The sequence below is a fragment of the Corapipo altera genome, unplaced genomic scaffold (genome assembly GCF_003945725.1).
Source record: "Corapipo altera isolate COAL_440 unplaced genomic scaffold, ASM394572v1 90, whole genome shotgun sequence".
Lineage (NCBI taxonomy): Eukaryota > Metazoa > Chordata > Aves > Passeriformes > Pipridae > Corapipo > Corapipo altera.
In genome coordinates this window covers 756,392-765,342 of record NW_020884990.1, presented here as the reverse complement: position 1 = coordinate 765,342, position 8,951 = coordinate 756,392, and the positions used below count along the sequence as shown (strand labels likewise).

At 40.7% G+C, this 8,951-nt stretch overlaps 1 long non-coding RNA gene across 1 annotated transcript; it reads right to left on the bottom strand.

The window, feature by feature from the left end:
- Positions 1-672: 672 nt before the first annotated feature.
- Positions 673-2,903, bottom strand: LOC113958191. Its single transcript, XR_003531442.1, has 3 exons — positions 2,839-2,903; positions 2,094-2,152; positions 673-720 (listed from the first exon to the last, which is right to left on the bottom strand). It is a non-coding gene; the product is annotated as an uncharacterized LOC113958191 (long non-coding RNA).
- Positions 2,904-8,951: the final 6,048 nt, after the last annotated feature.

The window sequence follows — 8,951 nt, the reverse complement described above, 5'->3', positions numbered from 1 at the left end:
CTTCCATGTGAAATTTAGGAATGACATCAGTTAAGGAGTGGGTACACCTGCAAAACATCTCGTGGTTCATCCCAGCACATCCATCACTTTGGGATTTCTTGCCAACAAATCTCATGAAGTTCTCTGTGTTCTCCAACCTGCACTACTGTACAATCTCTCATTTCTCTTTGAGATAACTGAAGTTGCTTCTCCTTAGGATGTGCTGCTGAGCCATTATTCACACATTTTGCTGCTATAGAAACAATGGGCAGGCAAGTCTGGCACTTCTTTCTGGAGGCAGCCAAATCTGAACTTATGGGGGTAAAAATTTATTTATTATTATTTAGTGCAAAATGCTTTAAAAGCCTTGACAGCTCTGGAGCTCTCAGAAATTCTAGTTGTTACAGTGTTTTTTTTGAAAAATAAACATTTAGTCATCACAATTAATGTGGTGAATGTCTGGTCCAAGGCTGTAGGGAACTAATGTATATCAATAAATCATAAAGATGAGTAAAGTCTGCCCTTCTAGAGGGTTGGAATATCAATAAAGGAAACTGAAAGTGAAAAATGTATAAACAGTCATTAATACATTTAGTTGCAATGTAGAATTAATTTTAATTTACAAGAATAGAAAGGTTTTTGAGTTATTTTAACCCCACTCTTTTCCAACTGAGAGGACGACATTATTTACTGGAACAAGCAGAGCAAGGTGAATGAAGTAACTGGAGTGCAGTTATTGTGCTGTAGAGATTATAGAAACCAGAATATTGCATGATTTATACACATAAGTATTATTGCAAAACATGTTCACCTGTGAGAATCAATTAAGACTCAGCTCCAGAATATTTCAGACTATTTCTTGTGGGCGTTTGCTTGTTTAGATTGCTGGGATCTCTGCACTTAAAATTACTCCTACCTCAAATACAGAACAGAAACCATCTAATCATCTGTACCTGAGAGGAAAAATTTCCCACATCATGATTACATCACACTGGAAGCCCATTCCTTCCTCATCCTGCTGGTTATTCCCTCTCAGATGAGTTTGGGGGAGCAGGAAAAAAGGGTGATGCCCCTCCACTCACTCTGTGTGTAATGGTGGCAGGAGTTCTTTCAGTAATTAATCAATGCCCCCTTAGATAATTAGAGAATAATTCTATATTTACATCCCACTGAAATGAACTGGAATTCTTTTTATTCCAGCTGTGTGGAATCTGGCCTTTATTTCCTTTCCCCATACATGGAAGAGAGTTGTTCAGTGGGGTCTGCACAGGTCTGGGATGTGTTTTACCCTGTGCAGGAAGGGAACATAGAATTGCCAAAAGACACTCCTGTGCACAGAGAGAAGTTCTCAGGTGCTGTGAGAGGGAAGGAAAAATTTATAGTGAAAGTCCTGGCTTAAATCAGAAGATTGAGAAGTTTTTTTTATAACAATGATGTTAAGGGTTAATTAGGTTTGGGGAGGTTTTGGTGACCAATGTTTAAATGCTAATATTTCAAAATTCTGCAAACATATCTAGCAGGAATATTTATTTGTCCCATTGTGGACTTCCCATCCCTGGAACTGTCCAAGGCCAGGAGCATCCTGGTCTAGTGGAAGGTGTCCCTGCCCATGGCAGGAGGGTGGAATGAGATGAGCTTTAAGGTCCCTTCCAATCCAAACCATTCCATGATTCTGTTATTTATCAACTTTCTTTCCAAGTAAGTAGAGTTAAAAAACAGTGAGCAAAGCAAAAGAAAGAGAGTAAATTCATGAAACTGCTCAAACCTATCAGGAAAAGGTGATAAAACCTATTCATGGCTGCAAAGCACTTTCAGTGGAAGCAAGACAAATCACTTCTTAATCCCTATAAACTATTCAGGAACAATCAGGGACTGTCAAAGGAGCTGCAATTATTTACAAATTTGAGGGTCTTTCTCCTTCCAGCAATAAAATTTATGTAACAACCCTAAGTGCTATTTCACTTGGATTGTCTTCATCACTTTTACACTTTATCTTCAAATAAAATGTTAAGTTAAGCAGAAAAATTCAGATGTGAAAATGATGTAATGTCACAGAAAGGTCTTTTCCACATATTTCTTCCTCTCTATTTTAGAGAACAAACCAGCATCAATACCTGCTACCAATTTCCCTTCCTTGGAATATTGATTCCAGTAGTTCTGGTGGAGGGTTGACCTACAAGACATATTAAATTACAGCTTATTTTTGTTTGCCATTGTTTGTGCCTGCAATTTCTAGATTAAAAAAACTTATGAGGACATTAAGCAAAACTGAGCTTTTCAGGTTCATGAAGATCAAAGATTACACTATAATTTTTATTGTATGCTTTATTATTACTAGATAAAAAATAATGCAACCCCAGAGTTTTACTGAAAGACTTGAAAAGGCCTCTTATTATAGAAAATATGCCCATGTCTATTGGTTTATTCTTCACCTTTCTACTGGAATAGGTAAATATTCTATTTCATTTGTATTAGTGCTAAGATCCCCATTAAAATCTAGGTGAAGCAGAGAATAAAAAGAATCTCACATGTTTTGGTGTATTAAGCAGGTTTTTACCTTTGTCCAGTGTGTGTCAGATCAGCAGAGCTTCACATAAGCAAGTTTTAATTACCCGAAATGCAAAATTAATAGTTTCTACATGATTTAAACAAACACTTATTTATTTAGATCAAAGAAAGCAATTAAAGGTATTTGGACAAATTTTAATTACACAAAACATATTTGTATTTCTAAGCCAAAGCCAGTTCTATTGAATGTTGTTTAAAAATGCATTAGTCTCATTCAGGGAGTATATTAATCCTAAAAGTTCTTGAAAAGTTTGAAAAAAAAAGGACTTTTCACTTTGTTTTCTAACTCACACCACAGGAAACCACGAGAGGTGACCTTGGGGCTGATGTTTGACTCCTTTCTCACCCTTGCCATGGAAACCACTTGCTCATGACACATAAATGGTGACCAAGAGCTGAGATAAAATCTGTAAGGAATGGTCCAGTGGACATGATTCCAAGTTGAACTATATAGCCTGGACCAATCCTCAACCTGGCACTGATTTAGGGCTTGGAAATCTCCTGAGCTTGATGTGTTTTATCCAAAATGGATATTTCCCCGAGAGGTTGGACCTAGATGACCTTTAAGGTCCCTTCCAACCCAAACCATTCTCTGCTCCTGTGACGTTTCATCTGTTACTTGGCTCAGCTTCCTCCTGAGCCCTCGTGCAACTGTGGCATCCTTTGGCAGGAATTCCAGCCCTTCCATGGCATTGTGTGTTTCCCACACTCTGTGCCATGGGCTGGCATCAAACCTAACCCCTCATGTGCCAGCTCTCAGGCCCGTCCAACCCTCTCATGTTTCTTCCCCCTGAGTTCAGGGATGTTCTCAAGGAAGGTGACAAATTAGGAGTGTTTTCTAGTCCTGGTTCCTGGCCAGACCTGGAGATTGGGCAGTGGGTTTTCCATCCCAGTTTCCATATATCCTGAGGAAGAAGGAAGCAGACACCATGGCATGCATATCCTTAGCTGGTCATAACTAGTGCAAACAAAATACCTCTTACTACACTGAAAATGGTCTAGACTCCAATCCACCACATTCCCCATGGGTTACAGATGTATCCAAAATCTGGGGGGGGGCAGATACAAGGAGGAAGCAAGAAATCCATCAAAATATTATTTAAATTTTTAAAAAATCAAATAAAAGTATGAGCAGAAATATGCAAACATCCTACTGCTGCACAGTTCATATTTTCTCTGCATTTTGTGACACTCTAGCCAGCATTGTGGAAGAATTAACAATTTAATCCCAGTTCAGTGTTAGTATAGCCAAACTGAGGCTTCACAGAGAGATGTGAAAAGCAAGTTGCTGACCAGCAGCACAAGGGGGGACTTCAGAAGAGTTGCTGGAGTGGAGACCATCAGGACTATGTCCCTCTGAACCATATCTTGTTACCCTCCTGCCTCCCACAGTCCTTCCTCTAGTTTTTTCCCTTCACTGGGTTGCAACCTCTTATCACCAAGGAATTTGCTTTCCAGTCATCATCCACAAAAGGCATCACCCAATTTTCCTTTCTTTTTGAAGTGCTTCTCACGTCACAGAATCACATTCACAGAATCCACCAAGTTGGAAAAGACCTCTGAGGTCATCGATTCCAACCTTTGATCCAACCCTACCTTGTGACCCAGCCCATGGCACTGATGAGGGCCTTCAGGTTGGATATTTGGAAAAATTTCTTCCCTGGAAGGAGTAGTTAAGTAGTGGAAAGAGGTGCCCAGGGAAGTGGTGGAGTCCCCATCTCTGGAGGGGCTCAAAACTCGAGCACTCTGCAAGCTGGTTTAGTGACCATGGTGGGACTCAGTCAAAGGTTGGACTTGATGACCTTGGAGGCCTTTTCCAAATGATTCTGGGATTCTGCATTTCTGTACAAGGTTGCAGCAGTGAACTCCCAGCAGTGCAGGCTCACAACATTTTCACAGGACCTGTTTCAGGTCAAGGGGAAACATTAATTTCTGTGTGCTTGGGGTTGTTCAAGACTTGCCCAGTTCCATCACAGTGAGTAGCACTTTATTCAGGGTCACATTCTAATTTTCCTAGGAATGTTAAATTATGTCTTTCCCTGTGATTTTGTACTTGAGGGAGTAACATAAGGCATGAAATGCTACTTGATATGAGTAAAGGTTCAGGAGTCAACCAGAGGGGTTGGAACCAGACGATCTTTGAGGTCCCTTGCAATCCAAACTATTCTGTCATTCTATGACTATATGTAAGTGCATAATATTAAAGCATATTCAAGGAAAAGTGATCCTGAAAGATCACTTTTCGGGATAGGATAACTATAGAAAGTAATTCAATTAAGAAAAAAACCCAAACCAAACCCCAAGGGCACAAACAACCAAACAACTGCAAACTGTTCCATGTTCTACGAGCAGGGATTGTCTCTTCAGTTTTTTCTATTTTTAGTGCTTGTACACAACTTAGTTTGGACGTTTTTTCCTTCACTTCTGTAGATTTTAATCTAAATTAGTGTGAAACTAATGGATGAACTAGAAAGCCTCTGTTATATAGAGAGAAATAGATGTAACACCTTTCTATTTACCCAGAGCAGCAGCTTGTTATTGAGGAGTGAATTGACTATTGTGCTGTTCTGGCAAACACAAAGAGCCATTTAAAAGGTATAAAACCAGCTGCCCACAGAAATCCAGCACCATGCAGCACTTTTTCATCTGCTGTTGTACGTCTGTTTTCAGGGGCTCCTTTAGCACATTCTCTTGCTGAAATAACGACACAAAGAGACAAAAATGGAGCATTAGTGGCAGGGAAAGTTCATCCTACTGCTGCTGGATAAGGCACGGACACTGAACAGTAATAGACCAAACCAGCTCAGTCTGAGCTGAAAATACTATTAATGTCATCTGTTCCTGCACACTCTGAGAGATGAACTTGCTGTATTAGAATTAAAAGTAAAACATGTCTTCTCCATGCAGAGGAATAAGCTGTTTTACGTTAGGAATGTTTTATGTTAATGTTTCTTTTTTTTTTTAGTATCTGTGCTTAAGCAGAAAATGAAGATAATTAAAATAAATCACAGTCTAAACAAATCCCCATCACTTTCCAGCTCCTCTGTTAGTTCTGTCCCAATGAAAGCAGAATGTTTAGAAGAATAATTTAGAGGGGGGAAAAGGTGAAATGATCTTTTGTGTTAAATCTGTTGTAAGAAAGCTTCCCAATAAGGAGGGTCAAGAGAAAGTTTAAGTAAAATTCATATATACATCTAAAATACTGGTGGAAAAATAGTGTTGATCATGACACATGACAACAGTTAGTATTGGTACACAAGTGGGCAATGATGGTTCACAGAATCCCAGAATCCCAGAACATGCTGAGCTGGAAGGGACCCACAAGGATCATCGAGTCCAACCCTCAGCCCTGCACAGACCATACCCAAGAGTCACCCCCTGTGCCCCAGAGGATCAGCCAAACCCTCCTGGAGCTCTGGCAGCCTTGGGGCTGTGCCCACTGCCCTGGGGAGCCTGGGCAGTGCCCAACCACCCTCTGGGGGAAGAACCTTTCCCTGAGATCCAACCTGACCCTGCCCTGACACAGCTCCAGCCATTCCCTGGGTGCTGTCCCTGGTAAAAAAAACCCAAACCAAACATATCCCAGAATCCCAGAATCCCTGAGGTTGGAAAAGCCCTCCCAGCCCATGGATCCCCCCTCTGCCCGATGCCCACCTTGTCCCCAGCCCAGAGCACTGAGTGCCACGGCCAGGCCTTCCTGGGACACCTCCAGGGCTGGGCACTCCAAACCTCCCTGGGCAGCCCCTGCCAAGGCCTCACCACCCTTTCCAGGAGGAAATTCCTCCTGATGTCCAACCTGAGCCTCCCCTGGCACAGCCTGAGGCTGTTCCCTCTCCTCCTGTCCCTTGTTCCCTGAGAGCAGAGCCCGACCCCCCCTGGTTCCACCTTATTTTTACCCTTAGTAAAAGACAAATTCAATCCAGAGAAGAGCCCACTTCGGCAACATGACTTAATTCCATATTTGTAATAAATTGGATTTATTAGAAGGTTGTCAAATAGCATAACCTCTTGTTGGTGTTCCCTCTTAATCCATCCCAATCTCCTCAAAGGCTTCCCTTGCAAGCCCTTTTTTCCTAATTCAGGCCAATGAAAACTCCTTCAAAATAATAAACCTGTGAGAAGAGGACTGCTTTACTGAGAAAAAAGCAAAAAACCCCCCTAAAATATAGCAGAAATACCATAAATACTAAAATGTTAGTTCCTTTTCATAGCTGTATTTCTGCCACCAAAGGAAAAAAGGAAAAGGTTTGTTGATAAGCAAGGATAATTTATTTCAACTTTTTAAAAGGAATAGCAAAGATCCTTAAGTATATCATACCCTGGGCTAAATTGTGTTTCATTTTCAATTATTTGAATAAAGCTTTTCCCCTGTAAATCAGGTGTATCTATAATTTTGTCTGTATCATTCTGCAGGAGCAGAGACACACATCGACAGTGTGTGACAAAACAATGTTATAAAATATGATGAGTTTGTGGAAAAGGAAGTGCATCCCCATGGTTCTGCACATTTTACCTTTTGCAGTAAAAACACAGACCAACTTTCACAGTGGGAACTCAGCAAATCCACGGGATGCTCGAGCACTTGCTCCTTCAGAGCATTAATTAATGTGCTTAAATGGTTTTTTTGGAGTACAACTGGATTAGAAAGCAAATTGAATTGAGTGAATTGGAAACACAATCCAAGTTAGTGGTGACATTACATTGGAGCAACTTTTTAATATCATTTCTGCTGCTTTTTTGGAGGGAATTTTGTGAAGCTGTGTGACAGCTGGCACAGCTGGCCAGAGCTGCTCCTTGGTTGGGCATCCTCTCTGCCAAACACTAAAGCAACAAGGAAAAGAAAGACCCTTTTCAGTGTATCTAAAAATCCTTTTCCCACACCATCTGAGCATGGCAGAGTTATTAATGTATTTCCTTCCCTCAGAATCAATTGCTGCCTGATTGAAAGTAAAGAATAGTAAGAATAATGAAAAAAAAATATACATTGTGACACTCACTTTCAAGGGTGATACTGGGACTGGACACTTGGAACAAACCAAGCTCTACTGTTCCTGTAGCCAACATTACAACAGGATTTAGGTGGTTCTGTTGTTCAGGTGACTTCAAAGGCTTTAGGATTCTCCATAATCTGGAAGATGCTCAGCAAAAGGAGGAGAGGACCTGAGTCACTGTGTACAAGGCTGGAGGATTTGCTGGTGCAGCACAGCACAAATAATCTTGTGAAGCTCCCAGCACTCTTCTTTCTTCTGCTTTTATTTTTTTCTTTGTTTCTTTTCCCCCAGATAAATGTTCTAACTGCTGCAATCTCCTTTCTCGTTATTTTGGCAGTCCTTTTTTAAATTTAAGCAATGAAAATCTTTTGTATTTTTACCAGAAAGAAGGAGGGAGTTTGAATTCATCCAGAGGCATCTGCACCTGGCAAAATAAAGCAGCCTGACATGGGCAGAGGTGGAGGAGCAGTCACTGAAACTCTTCATATTCAGGAGCAATTTTCCTCAGCTTAAAAGAAACAAAGACAACCAAAATATCCCAGAATGATATCACAGAATCTTCTGGGTTGGAAGGGACCTACAAGGATCATCCACTCCAAGTCTTAATGCAAGAGAAATTTTAAAGTGTAAAATCCAGTGGGGTTTTTTTTGTGTAAGACTTATTTTAATAGATAAATTAAGGTTTTTTATTATGTACTTTCATCCTACCTGGAATTCCTTTCGACATTTAACTCACTGGAAGAGCTGACTTTTTCAGTTGGAGGACTAAGAGCCTTTTCTCCATCTTTGAACAGTAAAATAAAATTTAAAAAAATAGCCTATTGAATCATCTGAACATTTTTCCTGACATTTTCATCTTGTTCCATATATTCTATTAGAAGTTTTATTTTATTTTTAGTATAAGAACAAGATGGCTTTTTTTTATGGGTGTTAAAGTACAATTCAACCACTTCCCTGGTATAGGGGAAATCAAGCAACCATAGAATCATGGAATGGTTTAGGTTGGAAGGGACATTAAAGCCCATCCAGTGCCACCCCCTACCACGGGCAGGGACACCTTCCACTAGCCCAGGTTGCTCCAAGACCTGTCCAACCTCACCAACAGATCCTTCTTTTGTTCCTTCACTTCATACTGGAAAGATGTGGAGAGTGGAAAGATGTTCCACTCTCCAAACTGCCCTGGTTTAGATTCAGTTTTGTTCCCATACCCCATGAAATGGTGGCTGGGAGTTTTGTGAACCTGCTGACAAGTTGTGGCAGGATGGTCCATCCTGACAACACCTGGAATCCAGTCTGGGAATGCACACAGTGCAGGCCAGCATGGAAACCAGCATGGAAACCGTCATGGAAACCATCATGGAAACCTTCATGGAAACCATCATGGAAACCTTCATGGAAACCATCATGGAAACC